At 35.5% G+C, this 26,782-nt stretch overlaps 1 protein-coding gene across 1 annotated transcript in view; it reads left to right on the forward strand.

Moving 5' to 3' along the window:
- Window positions 1-1,458: 1,458 nt before the first annotated feature.
- PCDH15 (protocadherin related 15) overlaps window positions 1,459-26,782 on the forward strand; it is a 1,788,406-nt gene continuing 1,763,082 nt past the window's right edge. The window contains exons 1-2 of the mRNA XM_065521086.2: window positions 1,459-2,302; window positions 2,417-2,545. The gene's annotated coding sequence lies outside the window, so the exon portion shown is untranslated. The remainder of the gene's footprint in view (window positions 2,303-2,416; window positions 2,546-26,782) is intronic.

Here is a 26,782-nt window from a genome sequence, read left to right on the forward strand (position 1 = left end):
GAACCTTCTGGGCGTATTCTTCGCAGAGCAAAAATGCTGTCACTGTTGCCAGTTTCCGAAGTTTCTAACGCCTTTTGACAGTACTGTCTCTGTCAAGTTTGGTCATATTCTCCCAGTTCAGGACCAACATCAGAGGATGCTCTAGAAGTAGCGCATGAGAGCCTACGGGTGAAAGGCCCTGGCTAGGAAGAGAAGGAGGTTACACAGGAGAGCCTACAGATACTTGTAAGCTCTCTTAGTGGTCAACCTTCCCAACACAAACGCGCGAGCGCGCACACACTTAACACACACAAAGTGAAAGGAGAGAGACAGATTCCTTGACCGCCGCTAGAGGGAGGGCCGCTGGGCGGTTGTGCAAAATGGAATAAATATGGGCCCTGCTGTCTGGCGGAATTTGTGTTTATGTCACTTTAAAAATACTATTTTTATTTGACAAACCATAACTGTGATATAGTTATGGGATACATTCTGATGTTTTGATATTTGTGTGCAGTGTGGAATTATTAAGTAAAACTGATGTCACTTTTGAAAGACTTCAAGTGACTAAACAAGGAAGACCCTACCTTGGTTAGGTTGGAACTAAACAAGGAAAAACATACAGCCGTAAATGCCTTTCACAACCACAGGTTCCTTTGGTCTTCAGATTCTCCATTCCATTACCCATTCTTCACTACTTTCTACCCAAGGCTCAAGGTGCTCAGCACAGAACCTGGGCTCCTAATAGCACAGACAGTATTTTATATGTACATATAATATACACATAATACACACAAACACACGTATTTCCTCAAAGGAATTGTAGGAAAGGACCACAGTAATGTGAATTCCGTTTTTTTCCATCTTTGATTCTGTGGCTTTAATAGCTGATATACCACGCAAAAATGTAAAAACAAGTTGGAAACATAATTGATCACTTTACTCAGCAAAAATAAATCCACTTTCCATTTTATTTCTGAGTTTTAGAATTTAATTATTCACTGTCGATCTGGAAATAGATGCCGAATCCTCAGAAGATACCACTTACAGAAAGGTATTACTATAAGAAATACAACTTCCTTGTGCAAAGTCTCTTTAAGTTACCAATGGTCTCTCAGTACACAAATCGCCTTAGAATGCAGGGTAATGGTTATTTGAAGACATTTGAATACTCTCATCCATTGTGACTCTGAGTTAGGAAGCAGACAGTGGAGGTTAAGGAAAGATTGAGTATTGCCTTGATTGGAATTTCAAGAGAGAAAAGTCTAATCCCTTTCTTGTAAAAAACATCTCGGTGGATTTCAACTAACTTTGAGAAACGAATCAGAATACTGACTCAAACCAGAGCTAAAGAGAAAAGTGTTTTTTTGTTTTTTCTAAAAACCAGGTGTTGAGCTCCTTGGTAACCCAATATTGGGTGCGCGCGCGCAGAGTGGCCAGACCCCTCTCCACGCAGCTCTGGCTCTGTTCAATTCGACAAGTGCACTCACGGCGGAACTGCCACCGGTATAACGTCTTGACGATGGGCTTCAGGGTTTGACACTCCGCAGCGCCACCAGCTCTGTTTTCTCCCCAAGTAAGCTACTCTACCTCGCGAGCATCAGATCGCCCTATGAGCGCTACAATCCGTGGGGCGGGGAGACCTGGCGCTCACCCAGCGAGCTCGACTGGTGCTGACGTCCGTTCAGGCCTTTAAATGTCTCTGTCCCTGGGCAGGAGGGAACAGACTTTGTAGCAGTCACTTTGCCCAAAGGGAGACGCGTCTCTGCTTTTGCAGGCGGCAGCTCGGACTCCCCTCGCTCTTCCCAGCGCAGCGTTTACCTCCTGTCTTTGCCTCGAGTTCCCCGCAGCCTCTCCAGCGGGAGGCGCTTTTGGTATTCGCACCCCGGGCGTGAACCAACAGGACTCCCCCTGCCCTGTGCTTTTTCAGTAGGTTCGAAGATCAGAGATTGCGAGGTGCGCTCGGTGATCGCTCAAGTAGCGGGGAGCTTACACCCCCTGATTTTGGTAGGGAGTGATTTTGTTTTTCCCCGAGCTGGCGAAAACGTCCTCACAGCTCCTGAAGCTGCAACTTGTTTTGGTTTCTTCTCAGTCCTGTGTGTGGTTACAACATCAAAGTTTTTCTCCCTTACCCTTCCAAAAAATCTATCCTTTTAATCTTCCCCCCGCGCTGTCTCCGCCAGGCCTTCTCGCTGTGCGGTGAGTGGATAGCTGGGCGCGCAGTGTGGCAGTGGCGGCGAAGATTGGCGCTATCAGGAGGAGCAAAAGGGAAGGATCTGCTGCTGGGGGCTCCCTGGGTGACCCTTTGCTAGGCGAAAAGAACCCGGTAAGGGCGCAGAAGAGGAGCCGGAACCTTCTGGGACACTGGTGCCTGACACTGGATTTTGATCACCATCCTTGTTGTGTGTCTCTGTCCCTTTTTTTCTCAATTGGTAACTAGTCGAGAGAGAAGCGCTTGGCAGGAGCTCTCTGCGGGACATAAGCTCCCTGGCTGCTCGGGATCCCTACGTCCGCTGCTGCGGAAGGAACACAGGGGAGGACGCAAGCGGTTGCTTACTGGAGCCTGGAGGTAGGCAAGGGGGTGGGATCCTGATTCTCAGCCCAGATTCCAAAAGGGTGTCTGATTTCATGGAAACATTCTTCTCACCCTCATTTATCATCGCACACCCCACCCCCGCTTTTCAGATCCAGGTTCAGGAATAACCAAATCCTTGGCACCCTCACAAGGTGGAAGTACCTTTCACAGCTCATCGCCTGAATGCCTTGCTCCTTACATATATATGTTTGTGTTGGGGGAATGTGAGCTTCTCAGGGAAGTTGATACCTTGTAGATTTTAAGAATGTCCAACTTGATTTTATTCAGTTTCTTAAAGGATGTGTTTCCTGTGGGCAAGAATTATGGGAAAAAATGTCAGTGTCATATACAACTGCAGTGGCAGCTCAGAAATCACCTTCATTGCCCCCCAAAAGTTTTCCCTATGCAAGTTTTCTTAATGTCCACATGTAGTGAATGGAGACTTGGCTTGTTCCATTATATGTAAATGGAGGGGAGGGGTCACATCCTTATCTTTTAAATTGGGGGATATCAAAGACATTAGAGTTTCTCTCTTTTATCTCTCTCATCGTTATCTCTGTCTCTCTTTCTGTCTCTCACTTTCCCACCATCCTGACTTCTTTCCTTCTTTATCTTTTCTTCTCTTCCTTCTCTCCTTCCTTCCTTCCTTCCTTCCTTCCTTCCTTCCTCCCTCCCTCCCTCCCTCCCTCCCTTTCCTTCCTTCCTTCCTTCCTTCCTTCCTTCCTTCCTTCCTTCCTTCCTTCCTTCCTTCCTTCCTTCGTTCCTTCCTTCCTTCCCTCCTTCTTTCCTTCTTCTCTTTCTCTCTCTCTCTCATTTTCTTTCTTTCCATGTGCTGCTCATTAATAAATATAATGTGAATTTAGAGAGAATGGAACACTTTTGCAATATACAGGGATGATAAAAGACTTCTTTCCTACCTTGCCTGAAGTTTTTCATTTAAGTATCTGATCCTTTTTAGTTTTGAGGTAATTGGGAGGATGACTGAACTAATATCTTGGGTGCAATTCAGCATGGTAAGATTTTGTATACAGCATGTTTAATTGTTCCCTACTCTTACACATTAGCTAATAACAGGAATTACATGAATTATTAGAAATGGCCCTTGATTTTTGGCAAACAATATTTTTGAACTGTGGGGAAATGTTAAAAATCAGTATTACAATTTACATGGCAAGAATATGGATTCATAGGTGAAAAGAGAGAGACACAAGTTAACCTTAAGAGAGTGGTTTAATGAAAAATCAGTGCCTGGAATTTCATATCTACATACGGTAATCAGTGAAATAAATGAACCCGTTAGTATTCGGATCTTGCAATACTTGGTTCCATAAAGACACTACTGTACATTTTATTTCTGATCTCATTTGTTGTAGTAGAATAATATTAGATAGCTTTATCCACTTTTTCACACATGTGTGCTGTAGATTTCAGGATATCCTATAAAGCAGTGGGAGGCAAGGTCCAAGATCTGGCCTCAATAACATCTCTCCTCTATGAGGATCCCTTTACATTAAACTGCAACTAGTGGAATCTGGAACTTGAACTGCTGCTGCTGCTTTGTGCTTGCTTGCTTTTTTATTTTATTTATTTGTTCTCTCTCTCTCTCTCTCTCTTTCTTTCTCTCTTGCTTCTGTACACTTGTAGCTTTCAGTCTGAACGTAAATCTCCCTCTGTGCAATGGCCCTTGTTACTTGTATTCTTCCCCTTAGGGCAGCTCACAGTTGGGTTGCCCTGAATTAAAATAAACGAATCCCCTGACAGTATAGTTTATACATTTCCTGGGTATATACTGTGTATGCCTAGGCTTCCTGCTGATCCAGGTGTGTTGGAGGACATGGAGAGTATAGGGAGACCAGAGTACCATGAAAGTGGTGAGAGTAGGACAAAATTAGGAAGATGGACTGTACTGAAGGAGAATTAGGACAGTGTAGAAGATGAGGAAATAAAGCAAAACTCTGAGCATTGTGTGTTTGAGAGTGTATGTGTGTGTGTGTGTGTGTAGAAGATGGATTATCGTCAGCAGAAATCAACCTTATCTTAAATCTGCACGAGCAGGTTTATCTCAAAGGGTGGATTCTTCACTTGGTAAATGCTTTGAAAAGACTTGAGAATCCCAAGGAGGGAAGAAACAGCTCTCCTTTGTAACTATTGACTTTCAAATAAACTCTTTAGTTCCAGGCTCTAGAACAGTTTTTCTCAAATTTTAGTGCCTGAAGATGCTTAACAATTGAGATTTACAACTCCTAACATGCAAGATATTGGTTCAAGGGGGTCCAATTAATTGCATATCTAACAGGATAGGTGATTCCAGTTCTCCTAGTTCAAGAAGTATTCTATGAAATTGACAGGCTTAGTGTTAATGAACTTGATTTTTGTGAGGGAGGGTGTCATACTTGCATTTTAATGAAAAAACTTTCCCTAGTATTTATCTTCTTGAAATTTTCTTGTTTTCTTCTATCAATGCCATTATTATTGTCATGGCTGTCCTGTTAGAAGATGGGCATTCTCAAATAACAAAGTTTTATCATTTGTATATTTGCAACCTTGGATGGTGGCCCTTTGAGATTTAAACTAAAAAGCACTAGTACTGAGGTGACAGAAATGTTTCAGCATTATTAAAATCTTAAGTTAAAAAAAAATCAGTGTACTGATGGGTTTGGTTTGATGATAACTTTAAACATTATGATTATCACTTTCTCACTTGGATAGATACCAACTTTTTTATTTTTTATTCTCACCTTTTAATTTCATGTATTTATATATTTATCTTTTTCCCTACTAATGCAAAGCAGTTCAGGTCACTTTCATGAAATTATACAAAGAGAAAGTGAATTTAACAGTGCCTACAATCATTTTTTTCTAGTACATCTCTTCATTTCCATTAATAAAACTTCACAAAGGTAACATAAAAGTGAAAGAGATGATTGATCACATTCTGAACCCAATGGTGAGTTAGGTCATTTTATTGAGCCTATTTTTGAAAATAACATCTCCATGAAATTCTTAATTTTTCCCACTCTTTCCAGCCTAAAGATGTTGGTCATTCATTACCGTGGTATTCAATCTGTGTGATGTTCATTGACACTATAGTGTCAGAGTTCTAATTTCTGCTTTTTGTACTATTTTCATATACAGTGCTATTTTACAGAACATGTTTTTGTGATCGTAAGCATTAGAGTTTTCTACTAATTAAAAAGTTTGCCCAATAATAGTACAGCATCACATATCAATAGACAAAAAGAATATTGTATTTGCTTATTTTCTTTAAATAACCACTTTACTCAACTGACATTTCCCAGTTGTCTTATGCTATATCAAAGTGTTGGCTGGCTTCTAGTTTAAACTATCTACATGTCGAAATTAAAAAAAAAAAAAAATGCAGCTTGCATGCTTTAATGAAATGTCCTCTCTAATAATGCATGTAATGGAATAATGTGAATTATAAGCTTATTCTTTATTTTTTTATTGAAACTCTAATAATCTCTTTTGATATTTGGTTGGTATTACACTAAGAATTTGGAAACCTGGGGAAAAAATTAGGAAACTAGTTAAAATCTTGGAAAATAAACTTAACCTAAGAGAAGTTTGTTTTTGCTTCATATTAATCCCAAATCACAGGCGTTACGATTGATATATTGAGGTTGACACATAGTGACACAACAATCAGAATTTCTGCCATAGTTCAAGGGCTTCTTTGTAAAATAATTACACCACCGATAGCAAACACAATCAATTTCTACGTAAAAAAATATAAATAATTTTGTTTTGCTGTTCTAGAAATTCCTTTTACTTTGACATAGCCCCTTTCCCCATGGGGTGAGAGAGTAGTCCACAGGATGGCACTATTGTGATGCATAGTATTTTGAATAATTTTACCCTTGAGCCATCTTTAGCTACATTAATACTAATGGAAACATTGACTTTTCTCCAATGATAAATTTCTGACACTTTTTTTCTTCAAGCCAGTGGATATCTATCAGAAGGTGTTAGTGTCCATTATTGCCAAAGAGTGCCTTTTAAAAAATAATCCCCCAGGAGGATCTAGTAGCCACCAGTCCTATCTTTTCTCTCCTCATCCTCTGTGATATGATGAAATTCGTATTATATCTGTAGAATATATATATATAAAATAAATTGATTTCACATAAACCAGAAACATATATTTTTCATTAACTATAATGTTATATATATTCTCATCCCTGTCCTATATTCACAGAATGAGAATGGGTCTTCTTCCACATACTACGTTTGCATTTACATTGAATTCATCCATGCTACCTAAAAAAATCCATTCACACTAATATTGATTTAATGGATTCCTTAACAGGACTGATTTGTGTTTTAAAAGAGGATCACTAGAAGAAGACAAATCTTAACACACATGTCCCCTGAAGATTTTCAAGTCCTTAGACAAAATGAAAAAACAAAACAACAACAACAAAACCACAACAACCTAGTCTCACAAACCACAGCCACTTCTATGTAAGTCCAGTCCTATGACCTAGTTAAGGCCTGCATCTGTCTGATATCCCATGTCTGGGAGTGCCAGAGCCTATTCAAAGTCTTCAGGTACAAATAAGAAACAACTTGTATAGAAACTCACATTTTAACAACGAGAATAGGACATTAACATTAAAATATATATAGAACAGGAGGTGGAATCCAGGGACTAGTGATACTTCAGTGAGAACATGTTTGAAAATATGGAGAACAGCAGGTAGAATCCAGGGACTTGAGATGCTTCAGAAAGGTCAAACACATGTTAGATCCTCTGTCTTGGTATGCCATTTCTTGGTATGCCATTTGCTCAGTTTTATGAGAGGGATTAGACTAGAAGACACATCTGTGGTACAGACAGCAAATCCAAAAGGCAGGAGAAATCATGGTGCCTCGGTCCAGCCTGTATTTTCTTTAGGAGTGGGAGTGGGGAGAGGACATTCGCCTGCAGGTTTCTGGAGGTTTTTCTTTTGCCAATGTGAGAAATTATTTTATGCTATGCCAACTAAAAGTTTGATTCCTGGTGAAAAGTGATTACTTTTCTTTAATTCTTAAAACTGTTTCATGATTGTCTTCTAAGAATTGTACTTCTTTGGTTACTTTACAGTGGAATTCTTATGGTTGATCAGCCATTTAATTTAAATAAAATGTCTTACATTTTATGAAAAAATTCTCTACACTAAGATGTTTCTGGACTGCATCATACAGCTGCGTAAAGTTGGGTAAAATTGAAATATTGGCCTATGCTTTAAAGATGAACAAATCATTAGAAATGATTCATGTAACTATGTTTTTTCACTTTTCTAAAGTTCTTATTTGTGAATGACTCAGTTAAGTCTCCACCTCTTTTTCAGGGTTGAATTCCTTTCAAGAGTGAAGCAAGGAAGAGAAAGGAAGTACAATTACAATTATAAGTTTTGACTTAAGATATTTAACTGTGGGCCAGGCGCAGTGGCTTATGCCCATAATTCCAGCACTTTGGGAGGCCGAGGCTCACTTGAGCTAGAGTTTAAGACCAGCCTGGGCAACATAGTGAGACCCTGTCTATATAAAATGTGTGTGTGTATATATATATAAATATATATAACATATACACATATATATAGAGAGAGTATATTTATATTTAACTATGAATGATCCTTAAAAAGGGCTTTCAATGTCACTTTCTCATTTTTTATACATTCTTCAAATCAGAAAAATCATGTATATGTAAGTATATATGTCCACATATACATATGTATGCTAGAGTTTTTTCCTATATTTATTGAACTTTTTCTTTTTTTTATAATTACCACATGTACCCTTTTTCACCTTAACACGGCAGTCCCAAACTTTTTGGCACCAGGGACGAATTTTGTGGAAGAAAATTTTTCACAGACCAGGAGTGGCTGGGTGAGTGGGTTGTGGGGATGGGGGTATGTGAAACTCTTCCACTTCACATCATCAGGCATTAGTTATTAGATTCTCATAAGGAGTGTGCAACCTATATCCCTGACATGTGCAGTTAACAGTAGGGTTCCTGGGCCTATGATAATCTAATGCCGCTCTGAGTTCTGACAGGAGGCAGAGCTCAGGTGGTAATGCTGCCCAGCATTACCTGTCCCGCAGGTCACCTCCTGCTGTGAGGCCCAGTTCCTAACAGAACATGAGCAGGTAACCCGTCTGCAGCCCCTGGGGTGGGGGACCCCTGCTCTATGGTGTATTCCACATTGCCAGCAAGGACAGACTTTTTTGACTAATTAATAAGTTATTAAATAATCTGTGGGCTTCACTCAAAATGCTTCTATAAAGAAATTTTTAAAAGGACAACTAACAAATAGGCATGTTAGAAACCCATGATATTCCAGTTTTTATTTCTTCTTTGCCAAAACATGTAAGTTAAATTCTATTCAAATTACTATCTCTACTGTATATTCTCATAGATTCCAATATGCTTAGGAGAGTAAAAATTGAGTTTAGCAATGCTGTGATTTAATAATTTTATGAATCAATGCAATCTAATTGCTGTTTAAAAATGGTTTTCTAACATAAACATAATATATGTATATATTCAGAACAGTTTTTACTAATGCATTATGTATTAAATTAACATTTGCATGACATATCATGTTCTTTAAAATGGGTTCATTAATGTATGACAAAATTTTAAATTATTTTTAATTTAAAAGACTTTACCTGTGAAGATGTATACATGAATTTGAGCTGATATCATTTGAGTTGTATTTTATATAGTATTATTTAAAAATGTTAGGAGCATCGAGTTCTTAAAACTTAATATAATTGAAAAATAATATATTAATTATTATACCACTGCTAGATTATATATTATTTATGGCTTTACAATATACTTGAAAACCTAGTACTTCATGTTTTTAAATGTCTTCTTATTTCTCTAAGAAACATTCTACTAAATTATTGAAAATGGAATTGGAAATTTTTAGGGTACAAATATTCAAATTTTATACTCAGAATTATTGTTTTCCGCCTAAAATTCTAAAAGTTATAATAAGTAAATATAATAATATAATAACTGAAATGTGACATTATAATCAATGGGTATTATGATCTGCTGTCTTTAAGGTTCTGAAACATGAATTAACTAAAAGAAAGTAAATACTTTAAACTTCTGTAGATGTGTATTCTTGCTGACCATTTTGTACAGATGTGAGGGAATATAATTCATTCTCTATTTTTATAACTAGAGCTATAAAACATATAACCTATGCAAATGCTTGTAACACATACGCAAAAAAAAAATAGTTTTTCAATAATACCTACAATTTCCAAGCTTCTCACAGTTATTCACTCTTTGAAATATGTTGTGTGTTGTTAGGTTAAAGAATGTTTTTTAATTGATATTTAGAATACATCTGGACCACTATATACTGATGACATTTGGCCTGTATTAAGGAATAACAAAACCATTTTTAAACATCCTATTTCCAAAAATAACAGGTTAAATTTGGTGAAACAGTACAGTGAATCTGTATTATTAATTGTGGGCATATGCTTAGGCAAGGGCATATTTGTTATTATAATGAAAATAGAGAAAGGGATGGGCAAGAAAGGAATAGTATTCCTACCCATTTCCAAATGGGAAAAGAAAGATTGTAGATTTGGGAATTAAGTCTTAGAAAAGGATACTAACTGTTCTAGGCAAACATTTAATTAATAAATAAAAAGTTGGCCAGTTCAGACTTACTTTAATGAGCTTCAAAATAATTTAAAATGATAGCATTCCAATTTAATAAATATTATATGTGACTTCTACATTAGATACTATATTTTCATCTGGAAAGCTATAGTTTTCTACATGATAAGTAATGAAAAACATGTATTAGAAATTTTTAATTATGTATATTTATCTGTTCAAAATAGCTCCTAGTTAGAGAATTTAGATATTAAAAATAATAATGAATTATGTTATAATTATTTTGTGCCAGTTATTACTTTAAGCACATTACATTTATTAACTCATTTGATTTTTGTAACTTTATAAACCCCTAGTATTTTCTAAACTTATTACTAACTAGGCATGATATGTTCAGGAAAGTTTAAAACTTTGTCCCAAGTTTCCCAGTTAGAAAGAGATTGAGTGTGGATTCAAATCAAGGGTCCAGATACTGTATTCTTGATTTCTAAAAGCTCTTGAGAGTATTTTAAACGAATACCACTTGTCATAATTTTAAGACTTTTGCTTGACGTTACTAAAGTTACCTCCAGCAGAATGTGATTGCTTATTGTCAGAAACAATTACGCTGTAGGTTTTTAAAAATTCTGATGCAGTTTCCACATGTATTATGTAAAAAAAAACCTTAACTGGTACTTCTATATTTTACATTCTAAGACATTAATTTTGTTACTCCTTGATGCCTGTGGTTTTTTTTCATTACAAGAAGAAATTCCTGTTTTTAGTATATAAGCCAAAAGAAATATTGGGTTTAGTACATAAAAATACATGATTGCATTTTTTTACAAGTTATACAAGGTTTAGCTTATCCTAAAAAGAAAGTTTCACCTTCATAGTACAGTGTTGACTCAGTTTATTTACGATCATGCTTTTGTTATGTGTACATGAACATATGTAATTTTTAACTTGGTTCCAATTTCCCTTGTGTTCCTTTTTGTTTTGTAAAGTGCATTCACAGTTCTTTCTAATTTTTTGTCATCATGCTTAAGCATATTCTCTGTATGCGCTTTTATCCAGATTGGGATATTGTAGGACAAACAATTTTCTTTATGTCATGGATCTTAATGGGTTGATCTCTCATAGGCCTTTTTAGGTCAGTACACAATACTGGGCAATTGTACAAGGTCAGTAATTGGTCTTCCAGACTCTACTGTTTAGTTTCTCTAAAACTGGACATTTTACCTGAAGCTTCTGTGCTTCAGTTTCTTCACTGCTAATACCGCATGAGTATCACAAGACTTTAATGAGATAATTCAAGTAACATGCTGATGTCAGTGCTTGACACACAGTTCAGACCCTTTAAAAGTAAAAATTTTGAACAAGTGTTTTGGGGAAGAGTAGTAGAAAAGCATAAAATCAGATATGACTTCTTGGTAGTTTGATGTGTATACAAAGACCTTCTTACATAATCAAAGTGTTTGTCGTGATCCTGAAAGGCAAACTATATGAATATTTATTTAAGTAAAAATACAGCTGAAATTGTTAATTTTTCTTTCCTATTAGGACACTCCTAGGAATGTTCAGTTTCTCAGCATTAATAGATTCATAGACAAAAGACTACAACAAGTAACACTTGCATTAAATGCTATGAAAGGATGACCAAGAAAGAATGACCTAAGTAAATTATTCTGGTGAATGACTAGTTGAATCAAAAAATGAAACAAGAAAATAAAACATATTAACAAAAGAAGGGCAGTTTTACTGGTGTTCAATTTTTCAAAGCCTTCAAGTAGCTATAATTTAATAAACAGCAATGCAATAGAAAAAATCCTAGATTCTTCTGGAATTGTATTTATTCTACATCACTCATTTGTTGAAAATTATTTGAAATGAAAGCATAGTTATTAGAAATAATTGTATTTCTTTTTATAAACACTATATTTTATCTTGATTTAATTAGAATTACATTTATAGGATTTACATGCCTTTCTTTCTTCATTTTTCAAAACAAAGCAGTGTCCTTCAGGCTCCTTTGCTACTCAGTAACATCAATTAAAAGTTAGAATAAAATTAATTGAAAAGTTTAGATGGAAAATAAAATCTCAGAATGTTCTAAAAGCTGATGACTATGAAAGAGTGATTTGTCTGCAGCCAAAATGTCTTTACCCAATGCTACTTTGAACTGAAGGATGTAATGTAATCAGAGTTTTCCCAATTTAAATGATCATTATCAGACAAATAATTAGGATAAAAATGGAAAGAAAGAGTACTGAAGAAGTTATTAGGTGATTTCACTCTAAAATAATGTAGAATCAATATCATTTATCTGGATATGCTTGCACCAATTGGTAGAAAGAGAATGTAAATGCAGTGGATTACCTTGCCCTGGAATTATCTGGTTATGTCAGATCTTACATTCAAGCTTATTGGAATGTTGAATGATACAATTCTACTGATACTAATTGGTCTACTGTTCTAGTCATTTGCTTTTGTGTAGTTTTTCAACAGCAAAACTATAAGCATGTTATTGGCCTTTTACAAACACACTGCATATTGTTTTAGAGTATTTTATTGTTTGCACAATTACAGTGAAGAGTATATCTTTCAAGTATTACCAATATGAGTATTCTGTAATGTAAAGTCTTAACCTGGGATCTGGTTATGCTCTCTTGATCTAAAACTTGTAAATAAAATCTCTCTGCTCTCCCACACACTCAGTGTGTAATGTGAGTAATGTGATACAGGAACAGGAAAACCATAGTAAATACTCCTTTTGGAAAGAAAAAGAAAGTTCTGTTTTTCTTTCATATAGGCATTTACAAGAAATACCTGAAGTTTTGTTTATGTTTGCAAAGCAAGCAAGGTTGAGAGGCTGCTTAAGAGGTCTATCTGGTTTTGTCTGCTTAGGGCTTCTTCAAGCTTAGTTACCATTTTAATGTATGAAGTAATACTATACTAAGTAATGTATTAATGTAATAATGTCCTTAATACATTATAATGTATTACATTATAATACACGTAATGTAATAATGTTTTTAATGTATATTATACAATACTACATTAAATAATACTTTAATAGGTTTTACTAGCTATCCAGGCATCCCTTAGTCCATTCAAGTTGACATCTAAAATTAACCACCATACTGTCTGTTGTAGGGACCAAATATCAACCGTGCTAATATTCAGTGTTCTTAGCTATGTTTTATGACACTGGAAATCATTAGGTACAAATACTTCTCAAGTCAGCTCAGTGCACAGTGTTATCAATATATCACTGCCACATGTCACAGGTTCCCATTCTCCCTGACTGTGATAAAACTTTTCTTGCTACCTTCAAACTGATTCATAGGTGGGTTTGTTAGGGACACATCTTATTTCTCATTAGAAATTTCTGTATCACTCAGACAGTTACTCTTGTTTTTGGCTAATTTCAGCATAATACATTGCAATAATGAAAACTCAAAAAAATAAAGAAAAATATATGATTAATTCTAAAATTGAAAGGTATAACTATTAATTTGTAGTCTGCAATTCATCTAGCTCCTTTTGATTTAAATAAAACAGACTGGTTTTTCCATTTATGAATTTACTATGAACATTTTTATGCCAGTATTTTTGTACCATACAATTGTTTTACTAATATTAGGCAGTTTCATTTTATCTATTGGTACAGCCTGGTATCAGACTGAATTAGATTTACTGTTATAGTGTGTTGTTACTGTTTATGACTATTTAAAAGTGATTTTTCTGTCAACACTTGTAACTTGATTTTTGTCTTAAAAACTGGATTTTCTGCTTTTCTGTAAGAATGTGGAAAATTCAGAAGTAATAGAGCAACTCTGCTGCATGGTGATGGTGAGCTGCAGTAGAGAAACTGTCGTCCCACTTAGATACAGCATTCTGACTCCAGATTTCAGTTGTCACTGGTGACTCCATCTTAATCTTGGTACCCTGTCTCAATGTGGCATTGATTTTGCAGTATTACAAATGCAGCTTTCAGAAATATCTTTATATATTTTTGTGCACCTTCTGAATTATTTTCCTTTTTATATGTGACAGGGTCTTGCTCTGTCGCCCAGGCTGCAGTGATGGAATGATCGTAGCTCACTGCAGACTCAACCTCCTGGGCTCAAATGATATTCCTTCTCAAATCAACCTAGGTTCATATGAATCTCCCAAGCAGCAAGGTTTCAGGTGCCAGCCACTATGATTGGTATTTTTTATTTATTTTTATTTTTTGGTAGAGACAGAATCCCACTATGTTGCCCATGCTGATCTGAAACTCCTAGGCTCAATTGACCTTATTGCCTCAGCCTACAAGAGAGCTTGTATTATAGGTGTAAGCCACCATTATTTTCTTATGATAAATTTCTAGTGGTAGAAAGCTATTGGATTAAAGTATACATTGAAGAGAGGGTGCTAGTATACAATACATATATTTGCATTTTATTGCAGTAATATAAATTATTCCATTTATTGCTGTTTTACACTGTGTGTTTCTTAAAGGTGAGGTGAGACTGAGTTTAAACTATGATTATTTTTCATTAATGTACCTTCATTTCTGAAATGACTTCATGACCTTTTTCAGTGTTTCCAATGAGTAAGTGATTTTCATTGTTTACTACTGTTTTTCACAATTTGACAGCTTCAAGTTTTGATGGCTTATTTTCATATGTGTAATTTATATTCTTTAAATGTTGATGTCAAATCTGTTAAACTTTTTTTATTATAGTCACTGTTCTTAATTATTTGCATACAATTGTTTCACTGTACAATCATTTGAATATTCATTTATGATTTGTATTTTTAAGTCTTGTTTTACTGTTTCCAGTTGAGTTAATTATTTTAAAGGACATTGTCAGAAATCTGAGTTTTTACAATTTTCCAAATAACCCAATATCTAATGGCCATTTACTGAATGATTACATTATAAAATTAAAATGTGGCTCCAAATTAATGTTGAGAGCTTCCTATAAAAGGAAAATTATGCTGTTAGAAATAAATAATTTGCTGTTATTTGTATAGAACATCTTGTATATTTTAATCAGATGGTATTAAAGGGTAAACTGTCACCCTCCAACCAAGTAAACCTTGGTTGGCCAGTTATGACTATATATGACTGACTGGTATACTAGTTATTAATCAAATTAGACAAAAAGCTATAGAAATAAACCAAAGACTTTGGTTCATTTAAACACCTATGGTTTGAAGTCGATAGTATCCAAATAGTGACCAAAACACTTTAACAAACTGTATATTATCAAACTTTTAACATCAATAGAAAATTTTATTTAAATTTAGATCATAGTAATTTACAATTTTATGTGGAAATCACCTTCAGAAGGAAGGGTATTTTGAATTATTTTACTGTAGATCATTTCTGTTTTAATAGAAAATACTATTAAAATGAAATGGTCTAACAAAAATATTTTTAAGTCTTGCTTTATCACTCATGCACTTAAAACAGTAGAACAAATTCCTTCTCATCAAGTACTTAGATAGCTACTTCGTTTTCTTTCCATTAAGATAGAACTTTTTTATGTTTCACTGTGAAACCAAAATAACTGCTATAAAATTAATGAATATGTTTGAATTCATTACAATCTCTAAAAAGAAAACGAACATGTTTTAGGTAACGTCGGTTCAAAGATTGAGTTTACTACACGCTTCCTGACTGTTAAGTGATATATATCTCACTTTTCAAATCTAAAATAAAATTTAAATCATAAAAAAAGAGTACAAGAGTTTTGGTACTTTTTTTTTTTTTCGAGATGGAGTCTTGCTCTGTTGTCCAGGCTAGGGTGCACTGGTGCCATCACGGCTCACTGCAAGCTCCGCCTCCTGGGTTCACGCCATTCTCCTGCCTCAACCTCCGGAGTAGCTGGGACTACACGTGCCTGCCACCACGCCCGGCTAATTTTTGTTTTTGTATTTTTTAGTAGAGAAGGGGTTTCACTGTGTTAGCCAGGATAGTCTCGATCTCCTGACCTTGTGTTCCGCCCACCTCGGCATCCCAAAGTGCTGGGATTACAGACGTTACTTTTCTTTTAGTTTTAAATGGCTAAAAATGTATTCAGTAATTGAAAGTTGCTTCAACACTTGTCCTATGAATGATTTGCGTCTTTTCTATTTTGCTTTGAGCTACCTGGCTAGCACTTTCTAGAGAGTAAGAAAAAAATAATACTAGGGACTTGTATGAACTTTCACAGACTCATTTAATACACTTAGTTTGTAGGACATTTGCAAATTTATAAGAGCAGAAAAAGAAATAGGGATCATTATCACCATTATCACAAATAATTATCCTTATGTGTGAACTTTGTGTTGCATCTTTTTGCTTTCCGGATGTCCTTTGAGTGAAAGGGAAGGAGGATGTGGATATTTAATACAGAGCATACCTGTTTGAAAGTTGAATGTCTAGAAGTGAATAATCAGTTCACATATTATAAGGTGGGGCATGTATTCGAAAGTCTGAAAGTGGCGTATTTCTCAATTATGTTTTTTGTTGGTGCTGCCTCTATGGAGTCCAGGTAACCTGATGTGAATATTCACAGATACCTAGGAAGCCTGGATCACAAGGTGGCAAAGAAAGGCTATAGTGTCACCAGTTCCCTTCAAAGGATTTGCATAATTGAGCCAAGAATAATAACTTTTATTTGGGGCTTAAATAGAAGGTAAAGAGAAGGTGGTTAAGACACATGAGGCAAAACTAATAATGGATTACTGACTGAACACGGTCTGGAGATTCCACAATTAAGATCTGGGGAGTGCTTGCAGCGAGCCGAGATTGTGCCACTGCACTCCAGCCTGGGCGACAGAGACTCTGTCTCAAAAAAATAAAAAAAGAAAAAAGATCTGGGGAGTAAATATGTATTGGAGAGTCTCAGCTTTTCTGACAGGAAGATAGTATCCTTATAGGGTAGATTGAGAATATCATCCCATAGCTTATTTAATAATAAAGTTTGTATATCATGTCAATTATAAAGTGTGAATATTTGAAGTTTATGAAATGGTATGGGAAACATGCAGATACATTAAAGGCAATGCTCAGAATTTGTAGGAATTACACTAGGTGGCTAAGACATAGATTAGTATAGCTGGCTTGAGACCTCTAGAATTTTTATTTCTTTTGAAAGAGATTTTGCCATTGGCACCATTCTGCTATTCTGCATAGCACAGTCTAAAACATGTGTTGCTACTTTGAGAGATTTTGCTTTCATAATCTCAATAAAAACTTTGCATATATATGATTCACTTTAAATAAAACCTTATATTTTGAAGGTTTTAGGTTTGCCATAAAATTTTAGTATTATGGGAGTTATAAGAATTTTCTTAAAATATCTGATTTTCTTCTTCTAATAAGATCTTATACAACTGACTAAAAATATGAGTATATACCGCAGGCCACCCTTTCCTGTCTTTTTATGACACACTCTTTTGGACGTGCCATATTCAATTTTAATATTCAGGAAACACTTTGGCATAATAGAAAATGAAAAATCTAACTTCAGAGTCTTGGATTCTTGACTCAGCTCCATCTTAATTTTTTATTTGATAATTAATTATCGTATGTGTTTATAGCATACAATATTATGTTAAGATACATGTATACATTGTGGAACATTTATATCAAGTCAATTAATGTATCTTTCAACTCACATATTTATCATTACTTTATGGTGAGAACACTTAAAATATACTCTTTCAGCAATTTTGAAACATATAATACATTATTATTAACTATAATTACCCTATTGCTCAATAGATCAGTAGGGCTTATTTCTTCTATCTAGCTGAACCTTGTACCATTTGACAAATACATCTTCTTTTCCTGTCTAACCCGCCTCCTCCAGCCTCTGCTAACCATCATTCTACTCTTTACTTCTATGAGTCTGACGTTTTTCAGATTTCACATGTAAGCGAGATCATGATGTATTTGTCTTTCTGTACCTGACTTATTTAACTTTACATAAGATCCTCTAGATTTTTCCTTGTTTTCGCAAATGACAGAATTTTCTCCTTTTTAAAGGCTGAATAGTATTCCACTGTGTGTATACACTCTAAATATGTATATATAGTTTTCATTATCCATTCATCCCTTGATATGCACTTAGATTGTTTCCATATTTTGGCTATTGTGAATAATGCTGCAATGAACATGGAAGTATTGATATCTAGTCAACATGCTGATTTTAATTCCTTTGAATATACACCCAGAAGTAGAATTTCTGGGTCATATAGTAATTATATATTTTTTTATTTTTGAGAAACCTCCCTTCTGTTTTCCATAATGGCTGCATGTATTTACATTCGCACCAACATTTTACAAGTGTTCTCTTTTCTTCAAATCCTCACCAACACTTGTCTTTCATTTTTTTGGTAATAGCCATTCTAAGATGAGTCAGGAGAAATCTCATTTTAATTTGCATTTCCCTAATCAATGGTGATACTGAACACCTTTTAATATCCCTACTGGCCATTTGTATGTCTTCTTTGGAGAAATATCTGTCCAGGTCTTTTGACCATATTTTTTAACAGGGTTATTTGTTTTATTGTTATTGAGTTGAGTTCCTTGTATATTTTGTATATTAGCTCTTTATCAGACATACGATTTTCAAATGTTTTCTCTCAGTCTGTGAGTTGTCTCTCTTCCCTCTGTTAATTGTTTTCTTTGCTGTATAGAAGCTCTCTGGTTTGATGTAATCACATTTGTTGTATGTGTGTTTTTGGTCATATCTAAGAAATCATTGCCCAAACCAATGTCATGGATCAGCTTTGTCTTTTTATTAGCTGTTTAATCTCAGCCTCAGTTTCAAATTTAAGAAATGAAAAGCCTAACTGAAATGATCTCAAATATTTCTTACAACAATGAGGTTCTTTGATTCTACAAATGTGCTTTTTTATTAAAGAACATCTTCTCTTTTGGTAACTTGCATGAAGTGCTTAGGTATAATTTCACTCTTTTTAGCTGAAATATCATATTGAGTTTAGGTGCCTTAGACAACCACCCAATTGTTCGTTTAGATGTTGTAGTGACAGATTTCTGGTAAACTGTTTAATGTGGGGTTTTTTGTTACCCCATAAACACTCAGATCTTTAGACATTTTGATGACGAGCAAGTTTGACTCTGGGGATATAATTGAGTTTTCAGTGAGCACTGTCAAAATAAATGTCTAACCACACCCTTCAATAGATTAACTGTTAAATTTTCAACAGTATCTTTTAAGTTCTTAAGTAAATAAAACAGAAAAGTCTTAGCCCTTTATTTAAATAGCTTTAAGATTTCAAATAGCTTGCTTTATTTAATGAAAGCTTCAAAAACTTGAAATGACTAGTACTTATCCTTTATCATCTACCAAAATGTTATTTCTTCCAGCTTTAACACTCTCTGTAACTGAGATTAGAAGTTAAAGTGAGATAAAAACCAGTGAGTCAAAGCGAAGCTAAGTCATTAGAATAGTTTTTTTCTCCTTTCTGTCAACTGAACATGTAAATAATCACATGGAACCTAAGGGTATATAACCTGTATCACAGTGAATAATGAATGATTTAGTTCCAATTAAGAAGTTTCCTTTTAAAAAGAACACATTTAATGGCCCTCATGCATAAATTAAAGTTAGTTTGAAAACATGGTTTTGTTAAACAAATTTAAACTGCTTTTCCTTCACTTCTGAGGAGTTGCTGATATTGACTGTCCTTCCAGCTTTTAGAGCTTGCAACTTCCTCTTGATGTAGTCAGCCACGAAATCTGCATCTGATGGATTCAAGTTAGGATTTTGTTGTTGTTGTGCTTGGCCTTATAATTACCTAAGGTATATCTCTGGAAGTTTTCAGTATAAAATTCACAAGGTTTGAAGAACACATTCTATTTTGCCTATTATTTAAAAATAGCTTCAATTTTTTGCTCCTTATTATGACAGTTTAAATATTGTTTACAGAGCTATTTCTACTTGCTTTTCTATTACAGTTAACAATATATGGATCAGATATTTATTTTCTAAATATTACCTTTACAGAACAGTGCTTTTCAGAGCAATTCCACACGAAATATCTGTGTGCAATTGTAACCTTATGTACCATATGAAGTGTTGACTCATTTTATGAATTATTTATCATTTTATGCATATGCCTGAGCATAAGTCTAATGTTAAATAAAGACATAGCACTATTTTGATTTTTTTCAGATTTTTGATATGTATTATTGTTGCATATACTATGTTATGGAGAGTGTACATTAACTTGAATATTTGATTATATAATATTTTTATACATAAATGAAGATGTCTTTCATTTTGACATATGATTCCTATAGTTAGGTACACAGGAAGATATAAAGATCTGAACAGTGGACACAAATTTTAGTAATACCTAAGAGTACCTAACAGTACTTTACAGATTATTAACAATTTTTCCATGTTTGACATCACATGATTACCATGAGAGCTATGAGATGTTAAGGAAGGTATATTTATAGCTATTTACGAATATAAAGACCATGGTTTGAAAGCATAGTGCATGCCCATCTTCATACAACTTGTAATGCTAGAGCAGCCTCTGAATTTCTCATCTCTTGTCATCTGGTGTAGTACGGTTTGTATATCATGCAATACATTTAGATTGGTTACACTCATCTGAAAATGCAAATCCTCTCTCATCTGTTTTTGCACATATAAGAATTACAACTCTTCCCAATCAGGTCAGATGTCATTTTTACTCTGGAATAGCCAATAGTGAAGCATTTAGAAATGGACACAAGTCGAGAAACAAAAAGAAAATTACTCAAATATTGTGTGTATATATGTGTATGTGTTATATATATTTATATATACACACACACACACACATACACATATATATAGTTCATAGACAATCGTTTTTGGATTAACAGAAATTAACCCTTCTGTTCTTAAAGCTTGAAACTTACATTTGTTTTATCTGAGTTCCTTCCTCAGGAAAGGATCCCCAGGCCTCTCAGAACATATCAAAGAACTGAAACCAGATTATTGCATCCAGACAATGAAATGCCAGGACGTTTCTTCATCATGATTGCTTCCTTATCCCACACTGAGCTCCTTTTATTCTCATACATAGTTACATTTCTTTCCTGCTATATAAACATCTAAGTTTTAGTCAGTCAGGGAGATGTATGTGAGATTGATCTCCCATTTCCTTGGCTGCAGGACCTGATTAAAGTCTTCTTCCTTGGCAATAGTCATTGTCTCAGTGATTGACTTCCTGTGTGGTGAGCAGCAGGATCTAGACAGAACCCCTGGTGTTTTGGTAACAGATATATACCAATTATTTATGAATACCTATAGCTTGAAGTAAATTCATGTGAGAAGAGATCTAATTTTTACCTAGTCAAGGAAGAGTCTCATCTGCTTTAACACATTTTCTGCCCTACCCAATGAAGAACAGAAAATGTGTTAAGGGAGATGATACTCTTTCTTGAGTCCTGGAACATAGTTCATTTCTAATTCTTTTGCCTCTTCTCCCTGCTGTCTTTTATTCTCTCTCTTCTCCCCTCTTCCCCCTCCCCTTACCTACACTTCCTTTCCCCTTCCCTATCTCTTCCATCCTCCCTTTCTTCCTTCCTTCCTCCAAATTTTGGAGTGCCTATACTGTTTTACAAATTATATTCACTTGCTGTTTCTCTTCTGTGAAGTTTGTAATTGTTTTTAGTTTCTTATCAGTCCAATTTATACTCTGTGTGTAATCCATTATTATTTCTACATTCATAGATGCTCCCATCTTTATCTACAAGCCAAAGGTTTCTTGAAGATTTAGACTCAGGTTTTGTCATTTGACCAGTAGGCGCTTTTGCTTGGAGAGTTTTATAAATGACTCAAATTGTAAAGTCTAAAATAGTATTCAGTATTCTCTCTGTCTTTCTCTCTCTCTCTCTGTATTTTGTAACTTAATTATTCAGTTTGTCATCTGCCTTTCATTCAAGGAACCTCAGAGTTATTTTCTACCTATCTTATCCTTATATCTAGTCAGTATATGAATTTTTAAATACTATCTGAAGATTTTTCTTAAATGAAATTCTTTTTTATTTCTGCTACCTTAAGTCAACCTTAATAATTTCTCTGATATGTTTAACAGCTTCCTATTTTTTTGCTCAATTTCATTCTCCATATCATTGTCATAATTTATCTATAAATTCTCTATCACCTCTATCTTGCGACCATTACTATTTCAATCCACCGAATTAACATCACTTACTTCTATTTGTTTATAGCATATTGTATAAAAATCCTAGTCTTGTATATAAGTCTGTGTAAATCTAGTTTAAATCTAATTATCATGGCTCCTATATCTTTTGTTATTCCTGTTTACCTCTCTTCTTCAACAACTAGTGACTTTCCACCAAATTCACACATTTCAATGTCACTTTGGTTACCTTGTTTTTGTCATATTCTCCTCTAATTATCTTACTATACTTTCCTCCTATAAGATTCAATTCAAATACCAACTCTTACTGAAAACTTTTCCTAACTTCTCAGGATATAATTCAATATATAAGTGTATCTGTTTCCACACCATTCCATTCACAACTCTCTCATAGTACTTCTGCATTTTATTGTAATTCTCTTTGCCAAATTGATCTCCTAATATACTGAGAGCTCTCTGGAAGGAGGAACTGTGTATAATTGCTCTGTGAGGTTCTTGTTCATGGAGCATTGTAAAAGCTCCTAGATCATTTATTGAGTATGGTTTAGTGAAGAAATAGGAGGGCATGGAAAAGGCAGAAGCAGCTAACTTTTCTCTTTTGTTACCCACAGACCTCAGGTGAGGTGGGAAACTACCATAAATATGACTGAAAATATCTCTATCGCTACTTCCAGACTGTCCGTAGGATGGAGGCAATAAATAAATTTAAAAAATAAAAAAAAAAAAAAAAAAGGAAAAGGGCAATGTAGCTTAGTGGAAAGCATAAGAACCTGAAATTTATAAGACCTGGGCACTGGATCTACAATAGGGTTCAATAACCAATAGCATATTGTGTAAAAATCCTAGTCTTGTAAGGACACTTTGTGAAGTGGGCCCTATTTAATGCTAAATAGAAACTGACCTGGATTGCTCTGGTCTTAACTCAGATCAGGAAGGACTTTAATCGTTGAACAAATGAACCCTTAATAGCGGCTACACCATTTAGGATGTCCTGATCCAACATCGGGGTCGTAAACCCTATTGTTGATATGGACTCTAGAATAGGATTGCACTCTTATCCCTAGGGTCACTGATCCTGTTGATCGAATTATTGGGTCAATGTGTAATAACTCACACTAGTGCGATCTTAGTTTAAGTTGTTTCGGAGGTTGAATTACGTTCCAAGTTCACCTCAACCAAATTTGTGTGTGTGTGTGTCTGTGTGTGTGTGAGTCTCACTCTGTTGCCTAGGCTGGAGTGCAGTGGCACAATCTCGGCTCACTGCAAGCTCTGTCTCCCAGGTTCATGCCATTCTCCTGCCTCAGCCTCCCGAGTAGCTGGGACTACAGGTGCCCGCCACCACACCCGGCTAATTTTTTGTATTTTTTCAGTACAGATGGGGTTTCACTATGTTAGCCAGGATGGTCTCGATCTCCTGACCTCGTGATCCACCTGCCTCGGCCTCCCAAAGTGCTGAGATTACAGGCGTGAGCCACTGCGCCCGGCCACCCCAACCAAAATTTTTAATGCAGGGATGATACATTGGAGCCTGTTGGCTTGTTTGAATCTTTATTTGCCTTAATGAATTAAAGTTCCATAGGGTCTTCTTGTCTTACTTATTTATACATGCCTCTTAATAGGTAGTTCAATTTCACTGGTTGAAAGTAAGAGACAACTAAACCCCATTGTGGCCATTCATACAAGTCCCTATTTGATTATACTACCTTTGCAAGTTCAGGATACCATGACCCTTAAACATATGGAACTGAGCAGGCAGTGCCTCTAATACTAGCAATGCTAGGGGTGATGTTTTTGGTAAACAGACGGGGTGAAATTTGCCGAGTTTCTTTTACTTTTTGTAACCTTTCCTTAGAGCATGCCTGAGTTGGGTTAAAATAAAGATAATAAGATGTCTATTAATCATTTGTTAATATTAGGTTGTTAACTGTTAGTGAATTATTCCGGTCTAATGTAAGCTTATGCAATGGAGAATGTCTTAATGTTACTTATACTAACATTATTGCTTCTACTGAATAATAGATTAGTCCAATGTAATATGAGGAGTTCAACAGGGTGATTAGAAATGAAGGTAGTCAGATGTTGAGCTTAAACGCTTCCTTAATTGGTGGCTGCTTTTAGGCCGACTACGGTGATAAAATCTGTTACTCTCTATAGGACGGTTATTGTCTAATATCTAAAGAGCTGTCCCTCTTTAACAGTTAAACTTACAGGCGGAATAAGTAATTCTGCAGGTAAGTTTAAAGTTGAACTACAATTCTATCTTGGACGATCAGCTATCACCAGCCTCGGTAGGCTTGTCACTGCTACTCATGGATCTTCTCACTATTTTGTTACATTAGATGAGTGTACTCTTCTAGCTGTTCTTGAGAAGCTCGTCTATTCGGGCGACTTGGCTAGAACTCTCTGTGTGAAGTTTTTTCTAGTTAATTCATTATTCAAAAGATGCAAGGGTTTGTCTTTGCTTTTTGGTGCTTGATATAGTTCTTTCATTGTTCCCTTACGGTACTATATCTACTGCACCAGAATAAGTAATTTCTATCTCCTATACTTTTGTCTAGGGTAAATGGTTTGATTTAAGTAGTTCTAATAATACTTTTTAGCAAGGTTTGGAGCTGGAGCTGGCTCAAAGCGATCAGGTTGTAATGAAATCTTCTGGGTGTAAGCCGAATACTTTGGGTTAAGCTACATTTTGGTTGATCCAGGCGCACTTTCCAGTACACTTACCATGTTATGACTTATCTCTTCTATACGTGTGTAGACAATTATTAGTAATAGTGATTTCTAGAGTACTACTTGAGGAGGGTGATGGGCATTGTGTGCGTGCCTTATGGCCTCATTCAATCATTCTATTCTTGATTTACTACTAAATCTTACTTGAACCTTCAGATTTCATGAAGGTTATCATAAGATTTTTCTGGATGTAGAAAATGTAGCCCATTTCTTATCATCCCATGGGCTACAACTTGACCTAATGTTTTAATGTGCACACTTGTGCTTACTTTATGCTTTTTTTTTTGCTGAAGATGGTGGTATATAGGCTGAGTGACAAGAGATGGTGAGGTGTATTGGGGTTTATCGATTATAGAACAGGCTCCTCTAGAAGGATATAAAGCACTGCCAAGTCCTTTGAGTTTTAAGCTGCTGCATGTACTCTGGCGAAGAGTCTTGTTAATATAACCATTTGGGTTTGGGGCTAAGCAGAGTGGGGTTTCTAATCTCAGTTTGTGCCTTAGCTGTTGTGTCCTCAGGACATTAAAGTAACTTCCGTGGTATATTTTATTTCAGCTGGAGTTTTTTTTGCGATTTAGCTGGAGCTTAACTTTATTGAGTGCAGACCTGAAACACCCTTTATGCCGAGTTTTACTAGCTTGGGTTAATTGTGTGGCTGCGGTGGCTGGCACAAAATTTACCAGCCCTAAATATTAGTATAGTTTAGTAATACTTTCACTTATTGCTTAAAATGTATCACTGCTGTTTCCCGTGGGGGTGTGGTTGAGCAAAGTGTTTTGAGCTGTGTTTATACGTGCTTGATACCTGCTCCTTTTGACACAGGTGATCTGGAGGGCATTCTTACTGGGGCGGGGATGCTTGCATGTGTAATTTTACTGAGAACTCATAAAAAGGCTAGGACCAAACTTCTATGTTTATGGGGTTGTGTGGACCCATCTACGCATTTTCAGTGCCTTGTTTAAAATAATTAAGCTACATTAACTGGATGAAAAACATTTGAGTGGTATTTTGAAATACTAGGGGGATGTCAGCATCTTGTTGGGTATAAATCTAAAGTGGTCGTTTACAGTCCTGGAAGTTTAGGGTCTTTAAAATAGTTGAATTAGCAGAGGTTTTGGCTGAGGGGCGACATGTAGTTGAAGTTATATTTGATTTAGGACTATAACATCTGGGATACACACTTTTCAGAGAGGGATACTTGAAATATTATATAAGTATTAGCACCGAAATTTAGTTAACATATAAATTGGAGATCTTATTTGGTTGGAGAATATCAGGATTTTTTTTAGAAAATTACGTTAATCGAGGGGCTAGTGTTGGAGTGTTCATGGTTAAATTATGATTTTTTTAGAGCTCAATTTAAGTATCTTGTTTTTGGGGGTCGGCAAGAGTACCTCTTACCTAATTTAACAATAAAGTCAGAGATGGGGTGAGGGCAGATTTTCGGATTTAATCGGAAGCAGCCCTTTAAATGGTGCGTGAACGTACGTGTGTGCGTGAAAGGACGTGTGCGTGAACGTACGTGTGTGCGTGAACGTCTATTGATTGTTACGCCCTTCAAGCATGAATGAATTAGCACATTATGGTTGGGTATGCTGGCTCAGAATATTCAAGATAAGTCCAGCTACAATCGATTCCACAGAGACCAGGCTCCCGCCATGGTAAGTAGCAGCATCCCAAAATTAAAATATACCAAATGC

This window comes from Macaca fascicularis, chromosome 9 (genome assembly GCF_037993035.2).
Source record: "Macaca fascicularis isolate 582-1 chromosome 9, T2T-MFA8v1.1".
Lineage (NCBI taxonomy): Eukaryota > Metazoa > Chordata > Mammalia > Primates > Cercopithecidae > Macaca > Macaca fascicularis.